We start from the raw sequence: 13,444 nt of genomic DNA on the forward strand, positions 1-13,444 counted from the left end.
TATTGCACTGGCTAGGACTTCCAATATGATATTGAATAGAAGTGGTAAGAAGGACTGATTTACTTTGTTCACAGTCTTAAAAGGAAAGTACTCAGTCTTTCACTATTAAGTATGTTATTAATGGTAAGTTTTTGTAGATACCCTTTATTAGGTTAAGGAAGTTTGCTGCTATTACTAGTTTGTTGAGAGTTTTTAATCATATGGATTTTGAATTTTGCCAAATGCTTTTTCCAATGTTGATCCAGCCTTGAATTCCAGGGATAACCCCAGTTGGTTGTAATGTATTATTATTCTTTCTTTTGTGGTACGAGGGCCTCTCACTGTGGTGGCCTCTCCTGTTGCGGAGCACAGGCTCTGGACGCGCAGGCTCAGTGGCCATGGCTCATGGGCCCAGCCGCTCCGCGGCATGTGGGATCTTCCCGGACTGGGGCACGAACCCGTGTCCCCTGCATCTCAACCACTGCGCCACCAGGGAAGCCCTGTAATGTATTATTATTTTTATGTGTTGCTGGATTTTGTTGAGGATATTTGCATCTGTGTTCATCAGGGATTTGTTCTGTAGCTTTTTTCCTTATAATATATTTCTCTGGTTTGGGTATTAGAGTTATACTAGTCTCACACAATAAGTTGAGAAGTGTCCCATTCTTTTCTATTTTCTGTATGAGGTTGTGTAGAATTAGTATTATTCCTCCTTAAATGTTTGATAAAAGTATTTAGAGAAACCATCTGGACCTGGAGTTTTATTTGCTCAAAAGTTTTAAATCATGAATTCAATTTCTATAACAGACAAAGGACTACTCAGTTTATCTACTTTTACTTGAGTGTCTTTCAAGGAATTGGTTCATTTCTCCTAGTTTGTCTAATTTGGGTCTTTAATATTTCCTTCCTTCTACATATTTTGTAGTTAATTTTCTCTTTTTTCCTGGTTTCTTAAAATAGAAACTAAGATGACTGATTTGAGAACTTTCTTCTTTTCTAATATAAGAAACTAATGCTATAAAATTTCCTTTAAGCACTGTTTTAGCTATATCCACAAATTCTGTTATATTTTCCCTTCATGTTCTTTCAGTTCAAAATATTTTCTAATTTTTCTTGAGACTTCCTCTTTTATCTGTGGGTTATTTACAAGTACACTGCTTCATTTCCAGATATTTGCAGATTTTCCAGATCTTTCTGTTATTGATTTTTAGTTTCATTCTATAATAGTCAGAAAACAAATTTTATATGATTTCAAATTTAAAAAACATGTTAAGTCTTATTCTGTGGCCCATAGTATGGTCCATCTTGGTGAGTGATCCATGTGTACTTGAAGATAATTTTTTTTCTATTGTTTTTGAGTGGCATTTTATAAATGTCAATTAGGTCAAGTTTTTTGATGGTGCTGTTACAGTCTTATATATCCCTGCCGATTTTCTGTCTACTTGTTCTATCAAGCACTGAGAGATGAGTGTTAAATTCTCCCATTATAATTGTGAATTTCTCTTTGGCTCCTTTCAATTTTTCACTCCTGTTAAACTTCGTTCATATATTTTTCAGCTCAGTCAGTTAGGATTACTATGGTTTCCTGATGAGCCTTTTAACATTATGTAATATCCCTCTTTATCCATAGCAATTTTTCTTATTCTAGAGTCCACTTTGTCTAATATTAATGTAACAATTCCAGCTTTCTTTTCATTAGCATTTGTGTGATATATCTCTTCTCATTCTTTTACTTTTAACTTATGCATGTCTTTGTATTTAAAGTAAGTTTCTTGAATACAGGATGTAGTTGGGACTATTTTTTTTAAATCTAATCCGACAGTCTCTGTCTTTTAATTGATGTATTTAGACCATTGCTTTTAATGTAATTATTAATATTTATATTTAGGTCAACCATTTTATTATTTTTCTATTTGCCTACTCTGGTTGTTTGTTTTTTTCTTTTGAATTTTTATTTTATATTGGAGTATAGTTGATTCACAATGTTGTGTTAGTTTCAGGTGTACAGTAAAGTGATTCAGTTATACAAATACATGTATCTATTCTTTTTCAAATTCTTTTCCCATATAGGTTATTAGAGAATATGGAGGAGAGTTCCCTGTGCTATACAGTACATCCTTGTTGATTATCTATTTTAAATATAGTAATGTATATATGTCAATCTGAAACTCCCAATTTTTCCCTCCCCCCTCCCCACCTTTCCCCTTTGGTAACCATAAGTTTGCTTTCTAAGTTTATGAGTCTGTTTCTGTTTCGTAAATAAGTTCATTTGCATCATTTTTTTAGATTCTGCATATAAGCAATATCATATGATATTTGTCTTTCTCTGTCTGACTTACTTCACTTAGTATGATAATCTCCGGGTCCATCCATGTTGCTGCAAATGGCATTATTTTATTCTTTTTAATGGCTGAGTAATATTCCATTATATGTATGTTCCACATCTTCTTTATCCATTCATCTGTCGATGGACATTTAGGTTGCTTCCCTGTCTTGGCTATTCTAAACAGTGCTGCAATGAACATTGAGGTGCTTGTATCCTTTCAAATCATGGTTTTCTCTGGATATATGCCCAGGAGTGGGATTGCTGGATCATATGATAACTCTATTTTTAGTTTTTTAAGGAACCTCCATACTTTTCTCCATAGTGGTTGTACCAATTTACATTCCAACCAACAGTGTAGGAGTGTTCCCTTTTCTCCACACCCTCTCCAGCATTTACTGTATGTGGACTTTTTGATGATGGGCGTTCTGACAGGTGTGAGGTGATATCTCATTGTACTTTTGATTTGCATTTCTCTAATAATTAGCGTTGTTGATCATCTTTTCATGTGCCTCCTGGACATCTGTATGTCTTCTTTAGAGAAATGTCTATTTAGGTCTTCTTCCCATTTTTTGACTGTGTTGTTTGTTTTTTTGATATTGAGCTGCATACGCTGTTTGTAGATTTTGGAGATTAATCCCTTATTGCTTGCTTTGTTTGCAAATATTTTCTCCCATTCTGAGGGTTGTCTTATGGTTTTGTTTATGGTTTCCTTTGCTGTGCAAAAGCTTTTGAGTTTAATTAGGTCCCATTTGTTTGTTTTTGTTTTTAATTCCATTACTCTAAGAGACGGATCAGAAAAGACATTGCTGTGATTTATGTCAGAGAGTGTTCTTCCTGTGTTTTCCTCTAAGAGTTTTATAGTCTTACATTTAGGTCTCTAATCCATTTTTAGTTTATTTTTGTGTATGGTGTTAAAGAATGTTCTAATTTCATTCTTTTACATGTAGCTGTCTAGTTTTCCCAGCACCGTTTATTGAAAAGACTGTGTTTTTTCCATTGTATATTCTTGCCTCCTTTGTTGTAGCATAATTGACCATGGGTGCGTAGGTTTATCTCTGGGCTTTCTATCCTGTTACATTGATCTCTATTTTTGTTTTTGTGCCAGTACCATACTGTTTTGATGACTGTAGGTTTGTAATATAGTCTGAAGTCAGGGAACCTGATTCCTCCAGTTCCATTTTTCTTTCTCAAGATTGCTTTGGGTATTCGTAGTCCTTTGTGTCTCCATACAGATTTTTAAAGTTTTTGTTCTTGTTCTGTGAAAAATAACATTGGTAATTTGATAGGGATTGCATTGAATCATAGATTGCCTTGGGTAGTATTGGCATTTTGACAATATTGAGTCTTCCAATCCAAGAACATAGTATATCTTTCCATCTGTTTGTGTCATCTTCAGTTTCTTTCATCAGCATCTTATAGTTTTTGGAGTACAGGTCTTTTGCCTTCTTAGGCAGGTTTATTCCTAGGTATTTTATTCTTTTTGATGCAATGATAAATGGGATTGCTTCTTTAATTTCTCTTTCTGATCTTTCATTGTTAGTGTATAGAAATGCAACAGATTTCTGTGTATTAATTTTGAATCCTGCAACTTTACTGAATTCATTGATGAGCTCTAGAAGTTGCTAAAGGTAGCATCTTTAGGATTTTCTATGTATAGTGTCATGTCATTTGCAAGCAGTGACAGTTTTACTTCTTTTACAATTTGGATTCCTTTTATTTCTTTTTCTTCTCTGATTTCCATGGCTAGGACTCCTAAAACTATGTTGAATAAAAGTGATGAGAGTGGACATCCTTGTCTTCTTCCCAATCTTAGAGGAAATGCTTTCAGCTTTTCACCGTTGAGTATGATATTAGCTGTACGTTTGTCATAAATGGCCTTTATTATGTTGAGGTATGTTCCTTCTATGCCTACTTTCTGGTGTCTCCTCTCTGTTTGGCTCCTCTGTACATCATTTAATGCTTTCTTTTGAAATAACTGAATATTTTTTTGTTTTTAATTTTTATTTATATATTGGCTTTTTAAATTATATCTTTATATATAATATATATCTAATATACCTATCAATGTTATATATAATTTTTTAGTGGTTACTCTACAAGTGATACAATATAAACCTAACCTTGCAGTCTATTTAGAGTTAATATTTTACATTTTCAAGTAAAATATAGAAGACTTACAACCAAAAAGGTACTATTAACCTCCCCACTTTGTTATAGTTGTCATAGGTATTATATAAACATACACTGAGCCCTTCTCTTAGGGTTCTGTAGATTATCATGTTTTCTTTCAGCAGTCATATGTATTTTTGAAAACCTGAAAGGAAAAAAATAGCCTATTATATTTACCCTTACTGTTTCTATTCCCTCATTTCTGAAGACTGGAATCATTTCCCTTTAGCCTGGAAAACTTCCTTTAGCATACATTTTAGAGCAGTTCTGCTGGTGACAAATTCTCTTTGGTTCGTCCCTTCACTTGAGAATGTCACTATTTTCCTTTCATTTCTGAAGGCTATTTTCACTTGATACAGAATTGTGGGTTGACATTTCTTTCAGCACTTTAATGATGTTGTTTCACTATCTTCTGACCTCCAAGGCTTCTGATATGAAGTCAGTAGTATTTCAAACAGCTAATCTCCTATATATAATGTGTTTTCTCTGGCTGCTTTCAAGACTTTTTTCTTTATCTTTAGTGTTTAGCAGTTTGATTTTAATGTGTCTGTATGAGCTGTCTTTTTGGATTTGCTCTGTTTTAGATGTGTTTGACTTCTTTATTCTGTAAATTTATGTTTTTTGTCAAATTTGCTAAGTTTGACATTTATTTTTCTTAATTTTTTTTTTCTCTGCTAATCTTTCCCTTCTCCCTCAGGGACCTCAATGACATGAATGTTAGACCTTTCAAAATTGGCACACAGGTCCCTAAAGCCCTGTTCATTTTTTCTCAATAATTTTCATCTGTTCTTTAGTTTGGGTAATTTTTATCCATCTATATTTATTGATTTTGTTCTTTTTTCTGTCATCTCCATCCTACTATTGAATCTATCCAGTAGTTTTCCACTTTCAGATGTTGTATTTATCAGTTTCAAAATTTCCATTTGGTTCTTTTTCATAATTTCTATTTCTTTGCTGAGCACGTCTATTTTTCCATTCATTTCAAGAGTGTTTGTCTTTACCTCATAGAGAATGATTATCTAGCTGCTTTAAAGACTTTTATAATTCTAACATCTGATTCACCTTGAGGTTGGCATCTGTTGATTGTCCTTTCCCTTGAGAATTGGTCAGAGTTTCCTGGTTCTTGGTAGGCTGAGTAATTTTGTATTATACCCAGGGCATTCTTTATATTCATTTGTGAGTCTCTGGGTCCTGTTAAAATATTCTGGAGAATGTTGATTGTTTTCATTTAGTAGGCCACCAACCTGGTTGGGTTCAGATGACAAGTTCTGTCTCACCTTCAGTTGGGAGCCTTTTCTCACCTTTTCCTGATCCCTCCTCCATAGGATTTCCCCCACACTCTCCAACTTCAGAGCCTCCCTGGCCTGGTCCTCTGGCTAGAAATTTGGGGTTCTCTTGTTGATTTAGCCACTGACACTGTTGCAGTTTTGCATGATTGGGCCCATGGAAAATACTGACATGGTCACAGAACAGAGAAGAAAGCACAGCACTCTTTGCACAACAGGATCCCCCTTTCTCAGAGGCACAGGCGTCTTGCAGGTGCCTGGCTTGTTGCCCTTTCCATGGTCCTGCACTTCTCAGACTGAAGCTGGCCTTGGGGTGGAGCAAGGAGGGAAGAAGGAGATTAAAAACGATGTGAACTCCTCCACATTCTCTGGCTTAATTTAAGGGCTACATTCACCAAAAGGGTCATTTCTTAGAGTTTTTGCTTCCTGCAACCACTTTGCTATTCCCCCATTTGACTCACCCTTCAGTTAAAGCCAAGAGATAAAGGAAGAAAAGATAAAACCATATAACTCGTTACCACCATACTGATTATACTTCAGGTTTTGACTTCCTTCACCAATCTACCTGCTGTTATTTACTTTTCAGGATACTCAGGTAGCTGCTTTCTGAATTCTGTCCAGCATTTTTAGTTGTCATCATTTGGATAGGCTGTAGTAGACTTGCTCCATTGCAGTTGGAACTAGAGTTAAGCCGGTTTTTACTTTGGGGCCTTAACCTCTGGCTTCTGCATTTGATAGCTCACGTTTGGGCCCTTATGCCTGCATGGTTCGTGCAGATTCAGAAAACTCAGGTTGACGGACAGAAAGATTTTGTCTCTGTACAACAAGGAGTACATTCTTACCTCCCAGGTTTATGCAAGCTTGGTTCTCTGTCTCTGTTGCTTTGATCTCTGTTTGTGTCAGGGCATTAGAAATTAATTGGCATTGGTCTCATCATCTTCTGGGGCAGATGGAGCCAGAAAGGCTAAGTCTAGTCTCTTCTCCTTACTAGCTGTTTGATGCTGGAAGGGCTGCTTTACTTCTCTGAGCCTGAATTTCCACAACTATAAAGTATACATGAAAATGACTGACTTGAAGGCTAGTTCACTTAACAGTTATTTATTCAGGATCTGTCACATGCCAGACATTATTCTAGGCACTGGGCATATAGTAATGAAAAAAAGCAGACAAAAATTCCTGTCTTCATGAAGCTTATATTCCAATGGTGAGTGGTGGACAACAAAAATATGAGTGTGGGAATTAGATATAATTTATTAAAAGCAAGACTAATAAGTGCTCAGTATATGCTCCTCACCTAGACATGGAACACATAAATAGCATGTTTCTCATGGTGTAGGTGGCAGTCAACTTTCCCTGGCATAGTGATGAGAATTAAAGTGAGCTCCAAGTAGTTTGACTTAAAACAAGTCTTGGCTTCACTTCTCTGACCATCCCAGTTGTGCATGTACTTCCTGCTTACATCCAGAAATGGAAGTGCTCCAATACTGGACAGACCCCATTGACAGCATCGCCCAGTTGTAACTATTCCAGGCAGAGCAATTATATGTAAGAGATGAGGCTTTGCTTAGAAAAATGGGCCTGGAATAAAGTCAGATCCTTGATGACAGTGAGTCTTTTTAAATCTTAAGACCAAAAGGTCATCGTGGTTTCACTCTTGTGGCTACTGTAGTGGAAGAATAGATAACCTGCATTCACTGATTTATACGGATGGCAAAGTTACAGTAAGTTAAAATAATTCATTTGCTATGTGCACACTTTCCTATCCATGATCTCCTTTAATGCTCACAATATCCCTGGAAGGAGAAGGAGAAAAAAGAGAAGAGGGAAAGGGAGGAGGAGGAGGGAGAAGATGAAGACGATGATGATGGTGTGATGAGACTAACAGCTAACATTTATGGAGCACTTGAACTAAACACTTTATATACATTGTCTCATTTAATAAATGAACAGGACCAAGATTACTGTATTGGTTTCATTTCAGGGAAGACTGGGGCTTGGGGAATCAGTGGCTGGGATAGGTCTCAACCCCAGGCCCAGTCTACTGTCCCCTGTCTGCCTGGAGGACGGGCAGAGTCAAGGTCCTGTTAGTCATGTGACTCCAGCCACCTCCCAGGGCCCCCCCTGCAGGGACCTGCCAAGCCCTCCTCCCTCCTTCCCATCCCACCTCCCACCATCTCAGGCACAGGCGGGTTAACAGCAAGACCCCTCTGATGCAAACATTTCCTGGGTGGCGACCTTGCCCCAGATCCGGGAGCCTGGGCTGTGGAGTAGTGTGTCTGTCACACTAGCTGGTTATCACCCAGGAAAGTGTGACACTGATCATTGTGACGTGGCTGATCCAATGGTGCTGTTCAGATGTGTGACTTGTTGACTTGGCTGTTTTGACACGGACATTTTGACATGGTCTGAAGAAAAACATTGAAAATATATTAAAATTTCAACTTACAAGTGTTCGTTTTATTACCTAATAATGTGAAGGATGTCCTTGACTCTATCCCTGTTGCCTGAATATGAGGTTCCAGAATGGAGGAGGCCCTTGGCTGGAGTGGGGGTGAGGAGGGTGTGATGAAATCTGTAAAAACTGTATTTCTTGGTGGTAGGCAGGCACGAAGACTTGGCTGATTTCTTTTTGGATGCCGCATCAAAAAACTCCAAATCCTTATGACAGGCCACTCTTCACTGGGCATCCCTAGGGCAGGTCTGGGGGTCCAGGCACCAGAGGGAACCAAAGCCAGGGTGGTCCCTGACCCACAAAAAAGGAGGGCTCCGGAACGTCATGGCACTTGTTGTATCCCTCTTGCCCCAATCCATCTTTATTTCCGTCTCCTCATGCCACAGTCTCTGCTGCCTCTTCTCCTCCTGGGCTTTTCCATGAGAGCACTTGGATGGGGTGTGTGGACACAGACACTAGGCTCTTTCTTAAAACGGCTTCTTTGGTGTTTCAAGGTTTTGACTGCTCATCTTTGGCTTTCCTCAGTGCATGTGCTGCAGTGGTAAAAGCAGGAGCTAAAATTGGAGGGCTGTCTCAGATCCCGGCTTTATAAATGGGAGATATTGTCTACTGAGAACGTGAGCTTTCAAGTCAGGTGGACAAGGGTTTAGCCTGGCCTCTACCACTTAACTGATCAGGTAGGCTAACTTCTGTGAACCTTGGTGCTGTGGACTGAGTTGTGTCCCCCCTACATTCATATATGGAAGCCATAACCCCCAATGCGATTGTGTTTGAAGATGGGGCCTTGAGGAGATAATTTGGTTTAGATAAGATCATGAGGGTGGAATTATTGCCCTTATAAAAATAGACACCAGAGAGCTTGCTTATGTGCCCCCTGCCAACTCCCCCACCCCGCCCCATGTGAGGACACAGTGGTAAGGTGGCCGTCTGCAAGCCAGACAGAGCTCTCACCAGAACCTGGCTATGCTGGCATCCTGATCTTGGACTTTCCAGCCTCAAGAAGTATGAGAAATTAAACTGGTTGTTTAAGCTACCCAGTCTGTGGTATTTTGTTATGGCAGCCAGAGCAGACTAAGGCTCTTCGTTTCCTCACCTGTGAAATGAAGGTTGTAATGTTTATTTCATAGACTTTAGAGAGTTTGAACTAAATGAATATGTGACTAGGAGCCTGCATATTACTAGACATTTCTTTTCATTAATATCATCAAAAATAGTCATCATGATAATTATAAATAACAATAATTTCATTTTAGGGCTGGGAAGTTCCACTGAAATGAATTATCGAGATAACACAATTTTACTTTCTTATGCAACAACTCTGAAACCAAACACGTTCTAGACCAAATAACATATATCACATACTTTCTGCCTTCTTAAATAGTACCATGAAAATAACATTTCATAGTGCATAACATTAGTAAGAGTATGGTTTTCTGAAAGTTTTGTTTCATATATTTATACATAAAATTATACATTTGAGTATACTGAAATGTAAAGTATATTTCTAATGACATGATTTTGAGCATTTTTCATATGCTTAATTGCCATCTGTATATCTTCTTTGGGAAGGAGTCTATTCAGATCTTTTACTCATTTTCAAAATTGTCTTTTTTCCCCTTATTATTGAGTTTTAAGAGTTTTCCCAGTCTTTGACTTTTCTTTTATTCTCTTAACAGTGTCTTTTGTAGAGAAGTTTTAAATTTTAGTGAAGTTCAACTTACCAAATATTCCATTCATGGATTGTGATTTTGGTGTTGCATCTAAAAACTCATTGCCAGGGCTTCCCTGGTGGCGCAGTGGTTGAGAGTCCACCTGCCGATGCAGGGGACACGGGTTCGTGCCCCCGTCCGGGAAGATCCCACATGCCGTGGAGCGGCTGGGCCCGTGAGCCATGGCCGCTGAGCCTGCGCGTCTGGAGCCTGTGCTCCGGAACGGGAGAGGCCACAACAGTGAGAGGCCCGCGTACTGCAAAAAAAAAAACAAACCCTCATTGCCAAACCTGAACAGGCCTATACCTGTCAAAGTAATTGAATTTATTTTCAAAAACCTCCCCACACAGAAAAAAAAACTCCAGGCTCAGATAATTCCACTGGTAAACTGTATCAAACATTTAAGGAATATATAACAGGAACCTTACACCAAATCATTCGGAAGACAGGAGGAAGGAATATTTCTCAACTTGTTTATGAGGACAGCATCACCCTGGTAACAAAAGCTGACAAAGACACAAGAAAACTATAGATTAATATCTTTCATGAACATGAGAACACAAGATGCATTAAGGACACAAAATCCTTAATATAACTTTGTTAGATCAAATCCAGCAATGTGAAGAAGGATACACATCATGATCAAGCAGTGTTTATTCTAGGAACACAAAGTTGATTTAATATTTGAAAATCAGTCAGTATAAGTCACCTTAACACTGAATAAAGGAGGAAAACTATATGATTATCTCAAAGACAGAAAAAGCATTTGACAAAACTCAACAGCCACCATCCTCATAAAAACTCAGCAAATTAGAAAGAAAAAGGACTTTTTCAACCTGATAAAAGACATCTACAGAAAACCTACAGCTTATTTCATAATGGGGAAGTATGAAACACTTTCTTCCTAATGTTAAAGACAAGGTAATGTTGTTCACCCTCATCACTTCAACATTGAACTGAAGATCCTAGCCAGTGCAATAAATCAAGTAAAGGAAGTAAGACATACAGACAGGGATGGAGGAATTAAACTTGTCTTCATTGGTGTATAATATGATCATGTATATGGAAAAATCCTAAGGAATTTATGAAAAAGCAACTAGAACTAAAAAGTGAATTTAACAAATTCAGAGGGTACAAGGTCAATTTGCAGCAATCAGTTTTTTTCCATATACTAGGAACAAACGATTAGAAAATAAAATTCAAGAGACTCTTGCATTTATAATAGCATAAAACCCATACAATACATAAGGGAAAATTTAACAGACTATGTGTAATACCTCTATACTAAAAACTACAAAACATTACTGAGAAAATTTAAAGAGACTTAAATAAATTGAGGGATATATCATGTTCATGGATTGTAGCACTCAGTATAGTTAATATGTTAGTTCTTCCCAAGTAATGCAATCCAAACCTGTTACAGCAGATTTTTGTTTAGAAATTAACAAATTGATTCTAAAATTAATATAGAAACACAGAGGTCCTAGAATATCCAGAGCAATCTTGAAAAAAGAAGAACAAAGTTGGAGAATTTAAACTACCTGATTTCAAAACTAACTAAAAAAGTACAGCAAACTCTAGTGTGGTATTGATTTAAGGACACACATATAAATTAAAAGAACAGAACAGGAAGTCCAGAAATAGACCCACATATATGGTAAATTAATTTTCATCCAAGATTCCAAGGTAGTTCAGTGGGAAGGGGATATTCTTTTCCAATATTGTTCTTGGAACGACTGGATAGCCATATGGAAAAGGAAAAGCACCTTGACCCACTGTACCTTACACCGTAAACAAAAATTAACTCAAATGGATCATGAACTTAAATGTAAAGTCTAAAATTTAAAACCTTCTAGAAGTTTAGATAGGAGAAAATCTACCCCAGATTGGGGTAGACTAAAATTTATTTGGGCACAAAAAAATCACTAATCATAAAAATTTATAAACTGGATTCAGTAAAGATTAAAACCTTCTACTTGTCAAAAGACACATTTAATAAAACGGAAAGGCAAACAGACTCAGAAAATATTCACATATCTGATCAAGGACTTTAGCTAGAATATGTGAAGAGCTTTATAGCTCAATAAGACAGAAAACCTAGTGTTAAAATAAGCAAGATATTTTGAATAGACACTTCACACCAGAGCACATATGAATGGATGATAAGCACACGACTATACATTCAACACATATTTAGCAGGAAAATTCAATAACTCATCCACTAGAATGACTACAATTATAACAATTTTTTTTTCATTTTAATTTGCAATTTAATCCCCAAATTGATTTACACTGTTCCCTCCAGAAAATATAAAGATACCAAAAAGGACAGTCATCTATATCGTATCCTCAATGATAAGTTTCTCAGAAAATTTGTGGTTTTATTATTATTAAATATGTCATCTTTATTACATTATCCTCAAAAGCAGGCTATTAAATAATTACATTTTAGATTAATGTTAATTTTTTTCCAGTTTTATTGGGAAATAATTGAAATATATCATCGTGTAAGTTCACCATGATAGTTTGATATATTGTATATCGTGAAATGATTACCAACAATAGGGTTAGTTAACATCTATCATCTCATATAGATAAAATAAAAAGAAAAGCAAATTTTAAATTTATAAATATTATGAGATAAATATTTAATACCTCCACCTCTTCTTCCTCTCCCCCAAATTTTATCATACTTTTAATTATATAGTGTTTGCATCATTATAACAATGTAAATATGTTCTCCGCAGAACCTATTAGAATACTGTGATTCATGTCATTTTAAAATTTTAAGTATAATTGACCTATGATACTATGTTAGTTCCAGGCACACACCATAGTGATTCTATATTTCTGTACTTTACAAAATGATCACGATGATAAGTCCAGTTACCATCTGTCACTATACAAAGTTATTACAATATTATTGACTATATTCCCCATGCTGTACATTTCATGCCCATGACTCATTTATTTTATAACTAGAAGTTTGTACCTCTTAACCTTCATTACCTCTTTTACCCATTTTCCCACCCCCCCCCCACCCCCTCTGGCAACCACCTGTTTGTTTTCTGTATCAATGACTCTGTTTTGTTTTGTTTATTCATTTGTTTGTTTTTTTAGATTCCACATATAAGTGAAATCAAACACTATTTGTCCTTCTGTGTTTGAATTACTTCACTTAGCACAGTACCCTCTAGGTTCATCTATGTTGTTGCAGATGGCAAGATTTCATTCTTTTTTATTGCTGAGTAATACTCCAGTGTGTGTGTGTGTGCGTGTGTGTGTGTGTGTGTGACATCTTCTTCATCCATTCATCTATCAGTGGACACTTTGGTTGGTTCCATGCCTTGGGTATTGTAAATAATGCTGCAATGAACATAGGGGTGCTTATATATTTTCAAATTGTTGTTTTTGTTTTCTTTGGAAAAATATGCAGAGGTGGAATTGCTGGATTGTATGGAAGTTCTATTTTTAATTATTTGAGGCATCTCTATACTGTTTTCCATAGTAGCTGCACCAATTT

This window comes from Globicephala melas, chromosome 3 (genome assembly GCF_963455315.2).
Source record: "Globicephala melas chromosome 3, mGloMel1.2, whole genome shotgun sequence".
NCBI lineage: Eukaryota > Metazoa > Chordata > Mammalia > Artiodactyla > Delphinidae > Globicephala > Globicephala melas.